A 16,203-nucleotide genomic window follows, 5' to 3' on the forward strand; every position below is an offset into this window, starting at 1 on the left:
AAGCGCCTGCTGAAAGTTGGAAAACTGGTGAAATTCATCATGTCAAAAGGAAAAAGGGGGCACCCGGATTTGAACCGAAGACCTCTCGATCTGCAGTCGAATGCTCTACCACTGAGCTATACCCCCTTTACATTCACTTTCAGTAGTCATACGTTTTCGATATTACAATCTCATTTTGTAAAGTATATAAAATTATTTAAAACACCATCCTTTATTTGCCAACTCGATAAAAGAATGAAGTGACTCTACTGGGTGTGGGACTCGAACCCACGCGGACAGATGTCCATTGGAACTTAAGTCCAACGCCTTAACCGCTCGGCCAACCCAGTCATGGTCTGAAACTTGAGCGGTTTTGCATAGCTTTAGGATTAAATTGAAAACGAAGTTAGTTCATTTATACACTTCATTCATTGCCTTATCGATTTAGTGGAGAGGTCGGAAGAGTGATACGAGCACGGGCAGGATACAACCGTTCGTACATTTTCGAAAAGGTATTAATAAAATTTTACACTATTTGAACAGATCATCTAAAATTATAAATCAAAAGAGAGAAAACCTCGGGAGTATCAGGCAGGATGGCCGAGTGGTCTATGGCGCTGCGTTCAGGTCGCAGTCTCCTTTGGAGGCGCGGGTTCGAATCCCGCTTCTGTCAGATATAACTTTTGCAGCGCTTCCATTTTGTTGTTAAAGGTTCGATTTCATTCTACTTTATACTTGCTTGGTCGTCGCCCGGCTAGCTCAGTCGGTAGAGCGTTGGACTCTTAATCCAACGGTTGTGGGTTCGAGCCCCACGTTGGGCGTCTTTTGTTGTTATTGCTTAAATAGACACTCTTTACTTACCAGAATGAATGCAACTTCAAAATGCAACTGTGGTATGAACTTAAACAATTGAATTATTGTGTTTCTTGAATAGTGATATGATAAAAACCCTAGCAGATAATCAATCGGAGGTATCAAATTGCAGTGGAAATCTTGCTGATATGTAACCCTACAAAACGAGCAGATACACCTCACGTCAGCATCCATTGGTTGAAATTGAAACGTACGCTTATGCTTGCTACTATGCCGTTTCAGAAGAACTCTAAGCCTAATCTAATTCAGATGAAATCTAATCAACCAACTCAGCTTGCGACACAGGTGATAAATCTTCTGGTTGAATATGTGACGCCGCAGAAAAAGAATAATTGCCGTCGGTTTCAAACCTAAGGAAACAAATTATAAATCCAGCAAAGCTGCAAAGCAAGATAACTTTTTCCGTTCGGAGTTCCACCAGGTACAGTACAAATAATCCTAACCTTCAGTGTATAGTTGACAGACATTCAAGCTTCATCAAGTGACACAGCAGCCACGTTTCATATGGTAGTAACGATCGTATTCATTTCTGTTTTGTTTTTCAGGCAACACGGAACGCAACATAGGGGAAAACTTTGAACATTCTTGATTCACTTGCATCTAAGCGAACGAAGCATTTTTCATGTCTCTGTGGCGCAATAGGTTAGCGCGTTCGGCTGTTAACCGAAAGGTTGGTGGTTCGAGCCCACCCAGGGACGTCTTTAGGAGAGTTTTACGAACAACAAACTCTTCATGTTAAACACATTTTATACCTAGAAACGGTGCTTTTGTTCTAAACGACAAGTCTTAATTTAAACGCTGTCAAGTTTAAGGCCCCCCACAGCCGCAACATTTCAAGCTAAAGAGTGGAGTATAAATCAAGCGCCTGCTGAAAGTTGGAAAACTGGTGAAATTCATCATGTCAAAAGGAAAAAGGGGGCACCCGGATTTGAACCGAAGACCTCTCGATCTGCAGTCGAATGCTCTACCACTGAGCTATACCCCCTTTACATTCACTTTCAGTAGTCATACGTTTTCGATATTACAATCTCATTTTGTAAAGTATATAAAATTATTTAAAACACCATCCTTTATTTGCCAACTCGATAAAAGAGTGAAGTGACTCTACTGGGTGTGGGACTCGAACCCACGCGGACAGATGTCCATTGGAACTTAAGTCCAACGCCTTAACCGCTCGGCCAACCCAGTCATGGTCTGAAACTTGAGCGGTTTTGCATAGCTTTAGGATTAAATTGAAAACGAAGTTAGTTCATTTATACATTTCATTCATTGCCTTATCGATTTAGTGGAGAGGTCGGAAGAGTGATACGAGCACGGGCAGGATACAACCGTTCGTACATTTTCGAAAAGGTATTAATAAAATTTTACACTATTCGAACAGATCATCTAAAATTATAAATCAAAAGAGAGAAAACCTCGGGAGTATCAGGCAGGATGGCCGAGTGGTCTATGGCGCTGCGTTCAGGTCGCAGTCTCCTTTGGAGGCGCGGGTTCGAATCCCGCTTCTGTCAGATATAACTTTTGCAGCGCTTCCATTTTGTTGTTAAAGGTTCGATTTCATTCTACTTTATACTTGCTTGGTCGTCGCCCGGCTAGCTCAGTCGGTAGAGCGTTGGACTCTTAATCCAACGGTCGTGGGTTCGAGCCCCACGTTGGGCGTCTTTTGTTGTTATTGCTTAAATAGACACTCTTTACTTACCAGAATGAATGCAACTTCAAAATGCAACTGTGGTATGAACTTAAACAATTGAATTATTGTGTTTCTTGAATAGTGATATGATAAAAACCTAGCAGATAATAATCAATCGGAGGAATCAAATTGAAGTAGAAATCTTGCTGATATGTAACCCTACATAACGAGCAGGTACACCTCACGTCAGCATCCATTGGTAGAAATTGAAACGTACGCTTATGCTTGCTACTATGCCGTTTCAGAAGAACTCTAAGCCTAATCTAATTCAGATGAAATCTAATCAACCAACTCAGCTTGCGACACAGGTGATAAATCTTCTGGTTGAATATGTGACGCCGCAGAAAAAGAATAATTGCCGTCGGTTTCAAACCTAAGGAAACAAATTATAAATCCAGCAAAGCTGCAAAGCAAGATAACTTTTTCCGTTCGGAGTTCCACCAGGTACAGTACAAATAATCCTAACCTTCAGTGTATAGTTGACAGACATTCAAGCTTCATCAAGTGACACAGCAGCCACGTTTCATATGGTAGTAACGATCGTATTCATTTCTGTTTTGTTTTTCAGGCAACACGGAACGCAACATAGGGGAAAACTTTGAACATTCTTGATTCACTTGCATCTAAGCGAACGAAGCATTTTCCATGTCTCTGTGGCGCAATAGGTTAGCGCGTTCGGCTGTTAACCGAAAGGTTGGTGGTTCGAGCCCACCCAGGGACGTCTTTAGGAGAGTTTTACGAACAACAAACTCTTCATGTTAAAGACATTTTATACCTAGAAACGGTGCTTTTGTTCTAAACGACAAGTCTTAATTTAAACGCTGTTAAGTTTAAGGCCCCCCACAGCCGCAACATTTCAAGCTAAAGAGTGGAGTATAATTCAAGCGCCTGCTGAAAGTTGGAAAACTGGTGAAATTCATCATGTCAAAAGGAAAAAGGGGGCACCCGGATTTGAACCGAAGACATCTCGATCTGCAGTCGAATGCTCTACCACTGAGCTATACCCCCTTTACATTCACTTTCAGTAGTCATACGTTTTCGATATTACAATCTCATTTTGTAAAGTATATAAAATTATTTAAAACACCATCCTTTATTTGCCAACTCGATAAAAGAATGAAGTGACTCTACTGGGTGTGGGACTCGAACCCACGCGGACAGATGTCCATTGGAACTTAAGTCCAACGCCTTAACCGCTCGGCCAACCCAGTCATGGTCTGAAACTTGAGCGGTTTTGAATAGCTTTAGGATTAAATTGAAAACGAAGTTAGTTCATTTATACACTTCATTCATTGCCTTATCGATTTAGTGGAGAGGTCGGAAGAGTGATACGAGCACGGGCAGGATACAACCGTTCGTACATTTTCGAAAGGGTATTAATAAAATTTTACGCTATTCGAACAGATCATCTAAAATTATAAATCAAAAGAGAGAAAACCTCGGGAGTATCAGGCAGGATGGCCGATTGGTCTATGGCGCTGCGTTCAGGTCGCAGTCTCCTTTGGAGGCGCGGGTTCGAATCCCGCTTCTGTCAGGTATAACTTTTGCAGCGCTTCCATTTTGTTGTTAAAGGTTCGATTTCATTCTACTTTATACTTGCTTGGTCGTCGCCCGGCTAGCTCAGTCGGTAGAGCGTTGGACTCTTAATCCAACGGTCGTGGGTTCGAGCCCCACGTTGGGCGTCTTTTGTTGTTATCGCTTAAATAGACACTCTTTACTTACCAGAATGAATGCAACTTCAAAATGCAACTGTGGTATGAACTTAAACAATTGAATTATTGTGTTTCTTGAATAGTGATATGATAAAAACCCTAGCAGATAATCAATCGGAGGTATCAAACTGCAGTGGAAATCTTGCTGATATGTAACCCTACATAACGAGCAGGTACACCTCACGTCAGCATCCATTGGTTGAAATTGAAACGTACGCTTATGCTTGCTACTATGCCGTTTCAGAAGAACTCTAAGCCTAATCTAATTCAGATGAAATCTAATCAACCAACTCAGCTTGCGACACAGGTGATAAATCTTCTGGTTGAATATGTGACGCCGCAGAAAAAGAATAATTGCTGTCGGTTTCAAACCTAAGGAAACAAATTATAAATCCAGCAAAGCTGCCAAGCAAGATAACTTTTTCAGGTTCGGAGTTCCACCAGGTACGGTACAAATAATCCTAACCTTCAGTGTATAGTTGACAGACATTCAAGCTTCATCAAGTGACACAGCAGCCACGTTTCATATGGTAGTAACGATCGTATTCATTTCTGTTTTGTTTTTCAGGCAACACGGAACGCAACATAGGGAAAAACTTTTGAACATTCTTGATTCACTTGCATCTAAGCGAACGAAGCATTTTCCATGTCTCTGTGGCGCAATAGGTTAGCGCGTTCGGCTGTTAACCGAAAGGTTGGTGGTTCGAGCCCACCCAGGGACGTCTTTAGGAGAGTTTTACGAACAACAAACTCTTCATGTTAAAGACATTTTATACCTAGAAACGGTGCTTTTGTTCTAAACGACAAGTCTTAATTTAAACGCTGTTAAGTTTAAGGCCCCCCACAGCCGCAACATTTCAAGCTAAAGAGTGGAGTATAAATCAAGCGCCTGCTGAAAGTTGGAAAACTGGTGAAATTCATCATGTCAAAAGGAAAAAGGGGGCACCCGGTTTTGAACCGAAGACCTCTCGATCTGCAGTCGAATGCTCTACCACTGAGCTATACCCCCTTTACATTCACTTTCAGTAGTCATACGTTTTCGATATTACAATCTCATTTTGTAAAGTATATAAAATTATTTAAAACACCATCCTTTATTTGCCAACTCGATAAAAGAGTGAAGTGACTCTACTGGGTGTGGGACTCGAACCCACGCGGACAGATGTCCATTGGAACTTAAGTCCAACGCCTTAACCGCTCGGCCAACCCAGTCATGGTCTGAAACTTGAGCGGTTTTGGGTAGCTTTAGGATTAAATTGAAAACGAAGTTAGTTCATTTATACATTTCATTCATTGCCTTATCGGTTTAGTGGAGAGGTCGGAAGAGTGATACGAGCACGGGCAGGATACAACCGTTCGTACATTTTCGAAAAGGTATTAATAAAATTTTACACTATTCGAACAGATCATCTAAAATTATAAATCAAAAGAGAGAAAACCTCGGGAGTATCAGGCAGGATGGCCGAGTGGTCTATGGCGCTGCGTTCAGGTCGCAGTCTCCTTTGGAGGCGCGGGTTCGAATCCCGCTTCTGTCAGGTATAGCTTTTGCAGCGCTTCCATTTTGTTGTTAAAGGTTCGATTTCATTCTACTTTATACTTGCTTGGTCGTCGCCCGGCTAGATCAGTCGGTAGAGCGTTGGACTCTTAATCCAACGGTCGTGGGTTCGAGCCCCACGTTGGGCGTCTTTTGTTGTTATTGCTTAAATAGACACTCTTTACTTACCAGAATGAATGCAACTTCAAAATGCAACTGTGGTATGAACTTAAACAATTGAATTATTGTGTTTCTTGAATAGTGATATGATAAAAACCCTAGCAGATAATCAATCGGAGGTATCAAATTGCAGTGGAAATCTTGCTGATATGTAACCCTACAAAACGAGCAGGTACACCTCACGTCAGCATCCATTGGTTGAAATTGAAACGTACGCTTATGCTTGCTACTATGCCGTTTCAGAAGAACTCTAAGCCTAATCTAATTCAGATGAAATCTAATCAACCAACTCAGCTTGCGACACAGGTGATAAATCTTCTGGTTGAATATGTGACGCCGCAGAAAAAGAATAATTGCCGTCGGTTTCAAACCTAAGGAAACAAATTATAAATCCAGCAAAGCTGCCAAGCAAGATAACTTTTTCTGTTCCGAGTTCCACCAGGTACGGTACAAATAATCCTAACCTTCAGTGTATAGTTGACAGACATTCAAGCTTCATCAAGTGACACAGCAGCCACGTTTCATATGGTAGTAACGATCGTATTCATTTCTGTTTTGTTTTTCAGGCAACACGGAACGCAACATAGGGGAAAACTTTGAACATTCTTGATTCACTTGCATCTAAGCGAACGAAGCATTTTCCATGTCTCTGTGGCGCAATAGGTTAGCGCGTTCGGCTGTTAACCGAAAGGTTGGTGGTTCGAGCCCACCCAGGGACGTCTTTAGGAGAGTTTTACGAACAACAAACTCTTCATGTTAAAGACATTTTATACCTAGAAACGGTGCTTTTGTTCTAAACGACAAGTCTTAATTTAAACGCTGTTAAGTTTAAGGCCCCCCACAGCCGCAACATTTCAAGCTAAAGAGTGGAGTATAAATCAAGCGCCTGCTGAAAGTTGGAAAACTGGTGAAATTCATCATGTCAAAAGGAAAAAGGGGGCACCCGGATTTGAACCGAAGACCTCTCGATCTGCAGTCGAATGCTCTACCACTGAGCTATACCCCCTTTACATTCACTTTCAGTAGTCATACGTTTTCGATATTACAATCTCATTTTGTAAAGTATATAAAATTATTTAAAACACCATCCTTTATTTGCCAACTCGATAAAAGAGTGAAGTGACTCTACTGGGTGTGGGACTCGAACCCACGCGGACAGATGTCCATTGGAACTTAAGTCCAACGCCTTAACCGCTCGGCCAACCCAGTCATGGTCTGAAACTTGAGCGGTTTTGGGTAGCTTTAGGATTAAATTGAAAACGAAGTTAGTTCATTTATACATTTCATTCATTGCCTTATCGATTTAGTGGAGAGGTCGGAAGAGTGATACGAGCACGGGCAGGATACAACCGTTCGTACATTTTCGAAAGGGTGTTAATAAAATTTTACACTATTCGAACAGATCATCTAAAATTATAAATCAAAAGAGAGAAAACCTCGGGAGTATCAGGCAGGATGGCCGAGTGGTCTATGGCGCTGCGTTCAGGTCGCAGTCTCCTTTGGAGGCGCGGGTTCGAATCCCGCTTCTGTCAGATATAACTTTTGCAGCGCTTCCATTTTGTTGTTAAAGGTTCGATTTCATTCTACTTTATACTTGCTTGGTCGTCGCCCGGCTAGCTCAGTCGGTAGAGCGTTGGACTCTTAATCCAACGGTCGTGGGTTCGAGCCCCACGTTGGGCGTCTTTTGTTGTTATTGCTTAAATAGACACTCTTTACTTACCAGAATGAATGCAACTTCAAAATGCAACTGTGGTATGAACTTAAACAATTGAATTATTGTGTTTCTTGAATAGTGATATGATAAAAACCTAGCAGATAATAATCAATCGGAGGTTTCAAACTGCAGTAGAAATCTTGCTGATATGTAACCCTACATAACGAGCAGGTACACCTCACGTCAGCATCCATTGGTGGAAATTGAAACGTACGCTTATGCTTGCTACTATGCCGTTTCAGAAGAACTCTAAGCCTAATCTAATTCAGATGAAATCTTATCAACCAACTCAGCTTGCGACACAGGTGATAAATCTTCTGGTTGAATATGTGACGCCGCAGAAAAAGAATAATTGCCGTCGGTTTCAAACCTAAGGAAACAAATTATAAATCCTGCAAAGCAAGATAACTTTTTCCGTTCGGAGTTCCACCCGGTTCAGTACAAATAATCCTAACCTTCAGTGTATAGTTGACAGACATTCAAGCTTCATCAAGTGACACAGCAGCCACGTTTCATATGGTAGTAACGATCGTATTCATTTCTGTTTTGTTTTTCAGGCAACATGGAACGCAACGTCAGGGAAAACTTTTGAACATTTTTAAGTCACTTGCATATAAGCAAACGAAGCATTTTCCATGTCTCTGTGGCGCAATAGGTTAGCGCGTTCGGCTGTTAACCGAAAGGTTGGTGGTTCGAGCCCACCCAGGGACGTCTTTAGGAGAGTTTTACGAACAACAAACTCTTCATGTTAAAGAAATTTTATACCTAGAAACGGTGCTTTTGTTCTAAACGACAAGTCTTAATTTAAACGCTGTCAAGTTTAAGGCCCCCCACAGCCGCAACATTTCAAGCTAAAGAGTGGAGTATAAATCAAGCGCCTGCTGAAAGTTGGAAAACTGGTGAAATTCATCATGTCAAAAGGAAAAAGGGGGCACCCGGATTTGAACCGAAGACCTCTCGATCTGCAGTCGAATGCTCTACCACTGAGCTATACCCCCTTTACATTCACTTTCAGTAGTCATACGTCTTCGATATTACAATCTCATTTTGTAAAGTATATAAAATTATTTAAAACACCATCCTTTATTTGCCAACTCGATAAAAGAGTGAAGTGACTCTACTGGGTGTGGGACTCGAACCCACGCGGACAGATGTCCATTGGAACTTAAGTCCAACGCCTTAACCGCTCGGCCAACCCAGTCATGGTCTGAAACTTGAGCGGTTTTGGGTAGCTTTAGGATTAAATTGAAAACGAAGTTAGTTCATTTATACATTTCATTCATTGCCTTATCGATTTAGTGGAGAGGTCGGAAGAGTGATACGAGCACGGGCAGGATACAACCGTTCGTACATTTTCGAAAGGGTGTTAATAAAATTTTACACTATTCGAACAGATCATCTAAAATTATAAATCAAAAGAGAGAAAACCTCGGGAGTATCAGGCAGGATGGCCGAGTGGTCTATGGCGCTGCGTTCAGGTCGCAGTCTCCTTTGGAGGCGCGGGTTCGAATCCCGCTTCTGTCAGGTATAACTTTTGCAGCGCTTCCATTTTGTTGTTAAAGGTTCGATTTCATTCTACTTTATACTTGCTTGGTCGTCGCCCGGCTAGCTCAGTCGGTAGAGCGTTGGACTCTTAATCCAACGGTCGTGGGTTCGAGCCCCACGTTGGGCGTCTTTTGTTGTTATTGCTTAAATAGACACTCTTTACTTACCAGAATGAATGCAACTTCAAAATGCAACTGTGGTATGAACTTAAACAATTGAATTATTGTGTTTCTTGAATAGTGATATGATGAAAACCCTAGCAGATAATCAATCGGAGGTATCAAATTGCAGTGGAAATCTTGCTGATATGTAACCCTACAAAACGAGCAGGTACACCTCACGTCAGCATCCATTGGTTGAAATTGAAACGTACGCTTATGCTTGCTACTATGCCGTTTCAGAAGAACTCTAAGCCTAATCTAATTCAGATGAAATCTAATCAACCAACTCAGCTTGCGACACAGGTGATAAATCTTCTGGTTGAATATGTGACGCCGCAGAAAAAGAATAATTGCCGTCGGTTTCAAACCTAAGGAAACAAATTATAAATCCAGCAAAGCTGCAAAGCAAGATAACTTTTTCCGTTCGGAGTTCCACCAGGTACAGTACAAATAATCCTAACCTTCAGTGTATAGTTGACAGACATTCAAGCTTCATCAAGTGACACAGCAGCCACGTTTCATATGGTAGTAACGATCGTATTCATTTCTGTTTTGTTTTTCAGGCAACACGGAACGCAACATAGGGGAAAACTTTGAACATTCTTGATTCACTTGCATCTAAGCGAACGAAGCATTTTCCATGTCTCTGTGGCGCAATAGGTTAGCGCGTTCGGCTGTTAACCGAAAGGTTGGTGGTTCGAGCCCACCCAGGGACGTCTTTAGGAGAGTTTTACGAACAACAAACTCTTCATGTTAAAGACATTTTATACCTAGAAACGGTGCTTTTGTTCTAAACGACAAGTCTTAATTTAAACGCTGTCAAGTTTAAGGCCCCCCACAGCCGCAACATTTCAAGCTAAAGAGTGGAGTATAAATCAAGCGCCTGCTGAAAGTTGGAAAACTGGTGAAATTCATCATGTCAAAAGGAAAAAGGGGGCACCCGGATTTGAACCGAAGACCTCTCGATCTGCAGTCGAATGCTCTACCACTGAGCTATACCCCCTTTACATTCACTTTCAGTAGTCATACGTTTTCGATATTACAATCTCATTTTGTAAAGTATATAAAATTATTTAAAACACCATGCTTTATTTGCCAACTCGATAAAAGAGTGAAGTGACTCTACTGGGTGTGGGACTCGAACCCACGCGGACAGATGTCCATTGGAACTTAAGTCCAACGCCTTAACCGCTCGGCCAACCCAGTCATGGTCTGAAACTTGAGCGGTTTTGGGTAGCTTTAGGATTAAATTGAAAACGAAGTTAGTTCATTTATACATTTCATTCATTGCCTTATCGATTTAGTGGAGAGGTCGGAAGAGTGATACGAGCACGGGCAGGATACAACCGTTCGTACATTTTCGAAAGGGTGTTAATAAAATTTTACACTATTCGAACAGATCATCTAAAATTATAAATCAAAAGAGAGAAAACCTCGGGAGTATCAGGCAGGATGGCCGAGTGGTCTATGGCGCTGCGATCAGGTCGCAGTCTCCTTTGGAGGCGCGGGTTCGAATCCCGCTTCTGTCAGGTATAACTTTTGCAGCGCTTCCATTTTGTTGTTAAAAGTTCGATTTCATTCTACTTTATACTTGCTTGGTCGTCGCCCGGCTAGCTCAGTCGGTAGAGCGTTGGACTCTTAATCCAACGGTCGTGGGTTCGAGCCCCACGTTGGGCGTCTTTTGTTGTTATTGCTTAAATAGACACTCTTTACTTACCAGAATGAATGCAACTTCAAAATGCAACTGTGGTATGAACTTAAACAATTGAATTATTGTGTTTCTTGAATAGTGATATGATAAAAACCCTAGCAGATAATCAATCGGAGGTATCAAATTGCAGTGGAAATCTTGCTGATATGTAACCCTACAAAACGAGCAGGTACACCTCACGTCAGCATCCATTGGTTGAAATTGAAACGTACGCTTATGCTTGCTACTATGCCGTTTCAGAAGAACTCTAAGCCTAATCTAATTCAGATGAAATCTTATCAACCAACTCAGCTTGCGACACAGGTGATAAATCTTCTGGTTGAATATGTGACGCCGCAGAAAAAGAATAATTGCCGTCGGTTTCAAACCTAAGGAAACAAATTATAAATCCAGCAAAGCTGCAAAGCAAGATAACTTTTTCCGTTCGGAGTTCCACCAGGTACAGTACAAATAATCCTAACCTTCAGTGTATAGTTGACAGACATTCAAGCTTCATCAAGTGACACAGCAGCCACGTTTCATATGGTAGTAACGATCGTATTCATTTCTGTTTTGTTTTTCAGGCAACACGGAACGCAACATAGGGGAAAACTTTGAACATTCTTGATTCACGTGCATCTAAGCGAACGAAGCATTTTCCATGTCTCTGTGGCGCAATAGGTTAGCGCGTTCGGCTGTTAACCGAAAGGTTGGTGGTTCGAGCCCACCCAGGGACGTCTTTAGGAGAGTTTTACGAACAACAAACTCTTCATGTTAAAGACATTTTATACCTAGAAACGGTGCTTTTGTTCTAAACGACAAGTCTTAATTTAAACGCTGTCAAGTTTAAGGCCCCCCACAGCCGCAACATTTTAAGCTAAAGAGTGGAGTATAAATCAAGCGCCTGCTGAAAGTTGGAAAACTGGTGAAATTCATCATGTCAAAAGGAAAAAGGGGGCACCCGGATTTGAACCGAAGACCTCTCGATCTGCAGTCGAATGCTCTACCACTGAGCTATACCCCCTTTACATTCACTTTCAGTAGTCATACGTTTTCGATATTACAATCTCATTTTGTAAAGTATATAAAATTATTTAAAACACCATCCTTTATTTGCCAACTCGATAAAAGAGTGAAGTGACTCTACTGGGTGTGGGACTCGAACCCACGCGGACAGATGTCCATTGGAACTTAAGTCCAACGCCTTAACCGCTCGGCCAACCCAGTCATGGTCTGAAACTTGAGCGGTTTTGGGTAGCTTTAGGATTAAATTGAAAACGAAGTTAGTTCATTTATACATTTCATTCATTGCCTTATCGATTTAGTGGAGAGGTCGGAAGAGTGATACGAGCACGGGCAGGATACAACCGTTCGTACATTTTCGAAAGGGTGTTAATAAAATTTTACACTATTCGAACAGATCATCTAAAATTATAAATCAAAAGAGAGAAAACCTCGGGAGTATCAGGCAGGATGGCCGAGTGGTCTATGGCGCTGCGTTCAGGTCGCAGTCTCCTTTGGAGGCGCGGGTTCGAATCCCGCTTCTGTCAGATATAACTTTTGCAGCGCTTCCATTTTGTTGTTAAAGGTTCGATTTCATTCTACTTTATACTTGCTTGGTCGTCGCCCGGCTAGCTCAGTCGGTAGAGCGTTGGACTCTTAATTCAACGGTTGTGGGTTCGAGCCCCACGTTGGGCGTATTTTGTTGTTATTGCTTAAATAGACACTCTTTACTTACCAGAATGAATGCAACTTCAAAATGCAACTGTGGTATGAACTTAAACAATTGAATTATTGTGTTTCTTGAATAGTGATATGATAAAAACCTAGCAGATAATAATCAATCGGAGGAATCAAATTGCAGTAGAAATCTTGCTGATATGTAACCCTACATAACGAGCAGGTACACCTCACGTCAGCATCCATTGGTGGAAATTGAAACGTACGCTTATGCTTGCTACTATGCCGTTTCAGAAGAACTCTAAGCCTAATCTAATTCAGATGAAATCTTATCAACCAACTCAGCTTGCGACACAGGTGATAAATCTTCTGGTTGAATATGTGACGCCGCAGAAAAAGAATAATTGCCGTCGGTTTCAAACCTAAGGAAACAAATTATAAATCCTGCAAAGCAAGATAACTTTTTCCGTTCGGAGTTCCACCCGGTTCAGTACAAATAATCCTAACCTTCAGTGTATAGTTGACAGACATTCAAGCTTCATCAAGTGACACAGCAGCCACGTTTCATATGGTAGTAACGATCGTATTCATTTCTGTTTTGTTTTTCAGGCAACATGGAACGCAACGTAAGGGAAAACTTTTGAACCCTTTTTGAGTCACTTGCATATAAGCAAACGAAGCATTTTCCATGTCTCTGTGGCGCAATAGGTTAGCGCGTTCGGCTGTTAACCGAAAGGTTGGTGGTTCGAGCCCACCCAGGGACGTCTTTAGGAGAATTTTACGAACAACAAAATCTTCATGTTAAAGAAATTTTATACCTAGAAACGGTGCTTTTGTTCTAAACGACAAGTCTTAATTTAAACGCTGTCAAGTTTAAGGCCCCCCACAGCCGCAACATTTCAAGCTAAAGAGTGGAGTTTAAATCAAGCGCCTGCTGAAAGTTGGAAAACTGGTGAAATTCATCATGTCAAAAGGAAAAAGGGGGCACCCGGATTTGAACCGAAGACCTCTCGATCTGCAGTCGAATGCTCTACCACTGAGCTATACCCCCTTTACATTCACTTTCAGTAGTCATACGTTTTCGATATTACAATCTCATTTTGTAAAGTATATAAAATTATTTAAAACACCATCCTTTATTTGCCAACTCGATAAAAGTGTGAAGTGACTCTACTGGGTGTGGGACTCGAACCCACGCGGACAGATGTCCATTGGAACTTAAGTCCAACGCCTTAACCGCTCGGCCAACCCAGTCATGGTCTGAAACTTGAGCGGTTTTGAATAGGTTTAGGATTAAAAGTAAAACTAAGTTAGTTCATTTATACATTTCATTCATTGCCTTATCGATTTAGTGGAGAGGTCGGAAGAGTGATACAAGCACGGGCAGGATACAACCGTTCGTACATTTTCGAAAGGGTGTTAATAAAATTTTACACTATTCGAACAGATCATCTAAAATTATAAATCAAAAGAGAGAAAACCTCGGGAGTATCAGGCAGGATGGCCGATTGGTCTATGACGCTGCGTTCAGGTTGCAGTCTCCTTTGGAGGCGCGGGTTCGAATCCCGCTTCTGTCAGGTATAACTTTTGCAGCGCTTCCATTTTGTTATTAAAGGTCCCATTTCATTCTACTTTATACTTGCTTGGTCGTCGCCCGGCTAGCTCAGTCGGTAGAGCGTTGGACTCTTAATCCAACGGTCGTGGGTTCGAGCCCCACGTTGGGCGTCTTTTATTGTTATCGCTTAAATAGACACTCCTTACTTACCAGAATGAATGCAACTTCAAAATGCAACTGTGGTATGAACTTAAACAATTGAATTATTGTGTTTCTTGAATAGTGATATGATAAAAACCCTAGCAGATAATCAATCGGAGGAATCAAATTGCAGTGGAAATCTTGCTGATACGTAACCCTACATAACGAGCAGATACACCTCACGTCAGCATCCATTGGTTGAAATTGAAACGTACGCTTATGCTTGCTACTATGCCGTTTCAGAAGAACTCTAAGCCTAATCTAATTCAGATGAAATCTAATCAACCAACTCAGCTTGCGACACAGGTGATAAATCTTCTGGTTGAATATGTGACGCCGCAGAAAAAGAATAATTGCCGTCGGTTTCAAACCTAAGGAAACAAATTATAAATCCTGCAAAGCAAGATAACTTTTTCCGTTCGGAGTTCCACCCGGTTCAGTACAAATAATCCTAACCTTCAGTGTATAGTTGACAGACATTCAAGCTTCATCAAGTGACACAGCAGCCACGTTTCATATGGTAGTAACGATCGTATTCATTTCTGTTTTGTTTTTCAGGCAACATGGAACGCAACGTAAGGGAAAACTTTTGAACCCTTTTTGAGTCACTTGCATATAAGCAAACGAAGCATTTTCCATGTCTCTGTGGCGCAATAGGTTAGCGCGTTCGGCTGTTAACCGAAAGGTTGGTGGTTCGAGCCCACCCAGGGACGTCTTTAGGAGAATTTTACGAACAACAAACTCTTCATGTTAAAGAAATTTTATACCTAGAAACGGTGCTTTTGTTCTAAACGACAAGTCTTAATTTAAACGCTGTCAAGTTTAAGGCCCCCCACAGCCGCAACATTTCAAGCTAAAGAGTGGAGTTTAAATCAAGCGCCTGCTGAAAGTTGGAAAACTGGTGAAATTCATCATGTCAAAAGGAAAAAGGGGGCACCCGGATTTGAACCGAAGACCTCTCGATCTGCAGTCGAATGCTCTACCACTGAGCTATACCCCCTTTACATTCACTTTCAGTAGTCATACGTTTTCGATATTACAATCTCATTTTGTAAAGTATATAAAATTATTTAAAACACCATCCTTTATTTGCCAACTCGATAAAAGTGTGAAGTGACTCTACTGGGTGTGGGACTCGAACCCACGCGGACAGATGTCCATTGGAACTTAAGTCCAACGCCTTAACCGCTCGGCCAACCCAGTCATGGTCTGAAACTTGAGCGGTTTTGAATAGGTTTAGGATTAAAAGGAAAACTAAGTTAGTTCATTTATACATTTCATTCATTGCCTTATCGATTTAGTGGAGAGGTCGGAAGAGTGATACAAGCACGGGCAGGATACAACCGTTCGTACATTTTCGAAAGGGTGTTAATAAAATTTTACACTATTCGAACAGATCATCTAAAATTATAAATCAAAAGAGAGAAAACCTCGGGAGTATCAGGCAGGATGGCCGATTGGTCTATGACGCTGCGTTCAGGTTGCAGTCTCCTTTGGAGGCGCGGGTTCGAATCCCGCTTCTGTCAGGTATAACTTTTGCAGCGCTTCCATTTTGTTATTAAAGGTCCCATTTCATTCTACTTTATACTTGCTTGGTCGTCGCCCGGCTAGCTCAGTCGGTAGAGCGTTGGACTCTTAATCCAACGGTCGTGGGTTCGAGCCCCACGTTGGGCGTCTTTTATTGTTATC

The 16,203-nt window shown here is 41.7% G+C and overlaps 49 non-coding genes across 49 annotated transcripts; 29 read left to right on the plus strand and 20 right to left on the minus strand.

The window, feature by feature from the left end:
- Positions 1-54: 54 nt before the first annotated feature.
- On the minus strand, positions 55-126 carry Trnac-gca (transfer RNA cysteine (anticodon GCA)). Its single transcript has one exon. It is a non-coding gene; the product is annotated as a tRNA-Cys (tRNA).
- Positions 127-246: 120 nt separating this feature from the next.
- Positions 247-329, minus strand: Trnal-uaa (transfer RNA leucine (anticodon UAA)). Its single transcript has one exon. It is a non-coding gene; the product is annotated as a tRNA-Leu (tRNA).
- Positions 330-569: 240 nt separating this feature from the next.
- On the plus strand, positions 570-652 carry Trnal-cag (transfer RNA leucine (anticodon CAG)). The gene has a single exon. It is a non-coding gene; the product is annotated as a tRNA-Leu (tRNA).
- Positions 653-727: 75 nt separating this feature from the next.
- On the plus strand, positions 728-800 carry Trnak-cuu (transfer RNA lysine (anticodon CUU)). The gene has a single exon. It is a non-coding gene; the product is annotated as a tRNA-Lys (tRNA).
- A 676-nt stretch (positions 801-1,476) lies between these two features.
- Positions 1,477-1,550, plus strand: Trnan-guu (transfer RNA asparagine (anticodon GUU)). Its single transcript has one exon. It is a non-coding gene; the product is annotated as a tRNA-Asn (tRNA).
- Positions 1,551-1,765: 215 nt separating this feature from the next.
- Positions 1,766-1,837, minus strand: Trnac-gca (transfer RNA cysteine (anticodon GCA)). Its single transcript has one exon. It is a non-coding gene; the product is annotated as a tRNA-Cys (tRNA).
- A 120-nt stretch (positions 1,838-1,957) lies between these two features.
- On the minus strand, positions 1,958-2,040 carry Trnal-uaa (transfer RNA leucine (anticodon UAA)). Its single transcript has one exon. It is a non-coding gene; the product is annotated as a tRNA-Leu (tRNA).
- A 240-nt stretch (positions 2,041-2,280) lies between these two features.
- On the plus strand, positions 2,281-2,363 carry Trnal-cag (transfer RNA leucine (anticodon CAG)). Its single transcript has one exon. It is a non-coding gene; the product is annotated as a tRNA-Leu (tRNA).
- Positions 2,364-2,438: 75 nt separating this feature from the next.
- Positions 2,439-2,511, plus strand: Trnak-cuu (transfer RNA lysine (anticodon CUU)). Its single transcript has one exon. It is a non-coding gene; the product is annotated as a tRNA-Lys (tRNA).
- A 678-nt stretch (positions 2,512-3,189) lies between these two features.
- Positions 3,190-3,263, plus strand: Trnan-guu (transfer RNA asparagine (anticodon GUU)). Its single transcript has one exon. It is a non-coding gene; the product is annotated as a tRNA-Asn (tRNA).
- Positions 3,264-3,478: 215 nt separating this feature from the next.
- On the minus strand, positions 3,479-3,550 carry Trnac-gca (transfer RNA cysteine (anticodon GCA)). Its single transcript has one exon. It is a non-coding gene; the product is annotated as a tRNA-Cys (tRNA).
- A 120-nt stretch (positions 3,551-3,670) lies between these two features.
- Trnal-uaa (transfer RNA leucine (anticodon UAA)) lies at positions 3,671-3,753 on the minus strand. Its single transcript has one exon. It is a non-coding gene; the product is annotated as a tRNA-Leu (tRNA).
- Positions 3,754-3,993: 240 nt separating this feature from the next.
- Trnal-cag (transfer RNA leucine (anticodon CAG)) lies at positions 3,994-4,076 on the plus strand. The gene has a single exon. It is a non-coding gene; the product is annotated as a tRNA-Leu (tRNA).
- Positions 4,077-4,151: 75 nt separating this feature from the next.
- Trnak-cuu (transfer RNA lysine (anticodon CUU)) lies at positions 4,152-4,224 on the plus strand. The gene has a single exon. It is a non-coding gene; the product is annotated as a tRNA-Lys (tRNA).
- Positions 4,225-4,902: 678 nt separating this feature from the next.
- On the plus strand, positions 4,903-4,976 carry Trnan-guu (transfer RNA asparagine (anticodon GUU)). Its single transcript has one exon. It is a non-coding gene; the product is annotated as a tRNA-Asn (tRNA).
- Positions 4,977-5,191: 215 nt separating this feature from the next.
- On the minus strand, positions 5,192-5,263 carry Trnac-gca (transfer RNA cysteine (anticodon GCA)). Its single transcript has one exon. It is a non-coding gene; the product is annotated as a tRNA-Cys (tRNA).
- A 120-nt stretch (positions 5,264-5,383) lies between these two features.
- On the minus strand, positions 5,384-5,466 carry Trnal-uaa (transfer RNA leucine (anticodon UAA)). The gene has a single exon. It is a non-coding gene; the product is annotated as a tRNA-Leu (tRNA).
- A 240-nt stretch (positions 5,467-5,706) lies between these two features.
- On the plus strand, positions 5,707-5,789 carry Trnal-cag (transfer RNA leucine (anticodon CAG)). The gene has a single exon. It is a non-coding gene; the product is annotated as a tRNA-Leu (tRNA).
- A 75-nt stretch (positions 5,790-5,864) lies between these two features.
- On the plus strand, positions 5,865-5,937 carry Trnak-cuu (transfer RNA lysine (anticodon CUU)). The gene has a single exon. It is a non-coding gene; the product is annotated as a tRNA-Lys (tRNA).
- A 676-nt stretch (positions 5,938-6,613) lies between these two features.
- Trnan-guu (transfer RNA asparagine (anticodon GUU)) lies at positions 6,614-6,687 on the plus strand. Its single transcript has one exon. It is a non-coding gene; the product is annotated as a tRNA-Asn (tRNA).
- A 215-nt stretch (positions 6,688-6,902) lies between these two features.
- Trnac-gca (transfer RNA cysteine (anticodon GCA)) lies at positions 6,903-6,974 on the minus strand. Its single transcript has one exon. It is a non-coding gene; the product is annotated as a tRNA-Cys (tRNA).
- Positions 6,975-7,094: 120 nt separating this feature from the next.
- Trnal-uaa (transfer RNA leucine (anticodon UAA)) lies at positions 7,095-7,177 on the minus strand. The gene has a single exon. It is a non-coding gene; the product is annotated as a tRNA-Leu (tRNA).
- Positions 7,178-7,417: 240 nt separating this feature from the next.
- Trnal-cag (transfer RNA leucine (anticodon CAG)) lies at positions 7,418-7,500 on the plus strand. The gene has a single exon. It is a non-coding gene; the product is annotated as a tRNA-Leu (tRNA).
- A 75-nt stretch (positions 7,501-7,575) lies between these two features.
- Trnak-cuu (transfer RNA lysine (anticodon CUU)) lies at positions 7,576-7,648 on the plus strand. Its single transcript has one exon. It is a non-coding gene; the product is annotated as a tRNA-Lys (tRNA).
- A 671-nt stretch (positions 7,649-8,319) lies between these two features.
- Positions 8,320-8,393, plus strand: Trnan-guu (transfer RNA asparagine (anticodon GUU)). The gene has a single exon. It is a non-coding gene; the product is annotated as a tRNA-Asn (tRNA).
- A 215-nt stretch (positions 8,394-8,608) lies between these two features.
- On the minus strand, positions 8,609-8,680 carry Trnac-gca (transfer RNA cysteine (anticodon GCA)). The gene has a single exon. It is a non-coding gene; the product is annotated as a tRNA-Cys (tRNA).
- A 120-nt stretch (positions 8,681-8,800) lies between these two features.
- Trnal-uaa (transfer RNA leucine (anticodon UAA)) lies at positions 8,801-8,883 on the minus strand. Its single transcript has one exon. It is a non-coding gene; the product is annotated as a tRNA-Leu (tRNA).
- Positions 8,884-9,123: 240 nt separating this feature from the next.
- On the plus strand, positions 9,124-9,206 carry Trnal-cag (transfer RNA leucine (anticodon CAG)). Its single transcript has one exon. It is a non-coding gene; the product is annotated as a tRNA-Leu (tRNA).
- A 75-nt stretch (positions 9,207-9,281) lies between these two features.
- Trnak-cuu (transfer RNA lysine (anticodon CUU)) lies at positions 9,282-9,354 on the plus strand. Its single transcript has one exon. It is a non-coding gene; the product is annotated as a tRNA-Lys (tRNA).
- A 676-nt stretch (positions 9,355-10,030) lies between these two features.
- Trnan-guu (transfer RNA asparagine (anticodon GUU)) lies at positions 10,031-10,104 on the plus strand. The gene has a single exon. It is a non-coding gene; the product is annotated as a tRNA-Asn (tRNA).
- Positions 10,105-10,319: 215 nt separating this feature from the next.
- Positions 10,320-10,391, minus strand: Trnac-gca (transfer RNA cysteine (anticodon GCA)). The gene has a single exon. It is a non-coding gene; the product is annotated as a tRNA-Cys (tRNA).
- Positions 10,392-10,511: 120 nt separating this feature from the next.
- Trnal-uaa (transfer RNA leucine (anticodon UAA)) lies at positions 10,512-10,594 on the minus strand. Its single transcript has one exon. It is a non-coding gene; the product is annotated as a tRNA-Leu (tRNA).
- A 240-nt stretch (positions 10,595-10,834) lies between these two features.
- Trnal-cag (transfer RNA leucine (anticodon CAG)) lies at positions 10,835-10,917 on the plus strand. Its single transcript has one exon. It is a non-coding gene; the product is annotated as a tRNA-Leu (tRNA).
- Positions 10,918-10,992: 75 nt separating this feature from the next.
- Trnak-cuu (transfer RNA lysine (anticodon CUU)) lies at positions 10,993-11,065 on the plus strand. The gene has a single exon. It is a non-coding gene; the product is annotated as a tRNA-Lys (tRNA).
- Positions 11,066-11,741: 676 nt separating this feature from the next.
- On the plus strand, positions 11,742-11,815 carry Trnan-guu (transfer RNA asparagine (anticodon GUU)). The gene has a single exon. It is a non-coding gene; the product is annotated as a tRNA-Asn (tRNA).
- Positions 11,816-12,030: 215 nt separating this feature from the next.
- On the minus strand, positions 12,031-12,102 carry Trnac-gca (transfer RNA cysteine (anticodon GCA)). The gene has a single exon. It is a non-coding gene; the product is annotated as a tRNA-Cys (tRNA).
- Positions 12,103-12,222: 120 nt separating this feature from the next.
- Trnal-uaa (transfer RNA leucine (anticodon UAA)) lies at positions 12,223-12,305 on the minus strand. The gene has a single exon. It is a non-coding gene; the product is annotated as a tRNA-Leu (tRNA).
- A 240-nt stretch (positions 12,306-12,545) lies between these two features.
- Trnal-cag (transfer RNA leucine (anticodon CAG)) lies at positions 12,546-12,628 on the plus strand. Its single transcript has one exon. It is a non-coding gene; the product is annotated as a tRNA-Leu (tRNA).
- A 75-nt stretch (positions 12,629-12,703) lies between these two features.
- On the plus strand, positions 12,704-12,776 carry Trnak-cuu (transfer RNA lysine (anticodon CUU)). The gene has a single exon. It is a non-coding gene; the product is annotated as a tRNA-Lys (tRNA).
- A 672-nt stretch (positions 12,777-13,448) lies between these two features.
- Trnan-guu (transfer RNA asparagine (anticodon GUU)) lies at positions 13,449-13,522 on the plus strand. Its single transcript has one exon. It is a non-coding gene; the product is annotated as a tRNA-Asn (tRNA).
- A 215-nt stretch (positions 13,523-13,737) lies between these two features.
- Positions 13,738-13,809, minus strand: Trnac-gca (transfer RNA cysteine (anticodon GCA)). The gene has a single exon. It is a non-coding gene; the product is annotated as a tRNA-Cys (tRNA).
- A 120-nt stretch (positions 13,810-13,929) lies between these two features.
- Trnal-uaa (transfer RNA leucine (anticodon UAA)) lies at positions 13,930-14,012 on the minus strand. The gene has a single exon. It is a non-coding gene; the product is annotated as a tRNA-Leu (tRNA).
- Positions 14,013-14,252: 240 nt separating this feature from the next.
- Trnal-cag (transfer RNA leucine (anticodon CAG)) lies at positions 14,253-14,335 on the plus strand. The gene has a single exon. It is a non-coding gene; the product is annotated as a tRNA-Leu (tRNA).
- A 75-nt stretch (positions 14,336-14,410) lies between these two features.
- Positions 14,411-14,483, plus strand: Trnak-cuu (transfer RNA lysine (anticodon CUU)). Its single transcript has one exon. It is a non-coding gene; the product is annotated as a tRNA-Lys (tRNA).
- A 670-nt stretch (positions 14,484-15,153) lies between these two features.
- Trnan-guu (transfer RNA asparagine (anticodon GUU)) lies at positions 15,154-15,227 on the plus strand. Its single transcript has one exon. It is a non-coding gene; the product is annotated as a tRNA-Asn (tRNA).
- Positions 15,228-15,442: 215 nt separating this feature from the next.
- Trnac-gca (transfer RNA cysteine (anticodon GCA)) lies at positions 15,443-15,514 on the minus strand. Its single transcript has one exon. It is a non-coding gene; the product is annotated as a tRNA-Cys (tRNA).
- Positions 15,515-15,634: 120 nt separating this feature from the next.
- Positions 15,635-15,717, minus strand: Trnal-uaa (transfer RNA leucine (anticodon UAA)). Its single transcript has one exon. It is a non-coding gene; the product is annotated as a tRNA-Leu (tRNA).
- A 240-nt stretch (positions 15,718-15,957) lies between these two features.
- Positions 15,958-16,040, plus strand: Trnal-cag (transfer RNA leucine (anticodon CAG)). Its single transcript has one exon. It is a non-coding gene; the product is annotated as a tRNA-Leu (tRNA).
- Positions 16,041-16,115: 75 nt separating this feature from the next.
- On the plus strand, positions 16,116-16,188 carry Trnak-cuu (transfer RNA lysine (anticodon CUU)). Its single transcript has one exon. It is a non-coding gene; the product is annotated as a tRNA-Lys (tRNA).
- The last annotated feature ends 15 nt before the right edge of the window (positions 16,189-16,203 follow it).

Source organism: Clavelina lepadiformis, chromosome 4, assembly GCF_947623445.1.
Source record: "Clavelina lepadiformis chromosome 4, kaClaLepa1.1, whole genome shotgun sequence".
NCBI classification, from domain to species: domain Eukaryota; kingdom Metazoa; phylum Chordata; class Ascidiacea; order Aplousobranchia; family Clavelinidae; genus Clavelina; species Clavelina lepadiformis.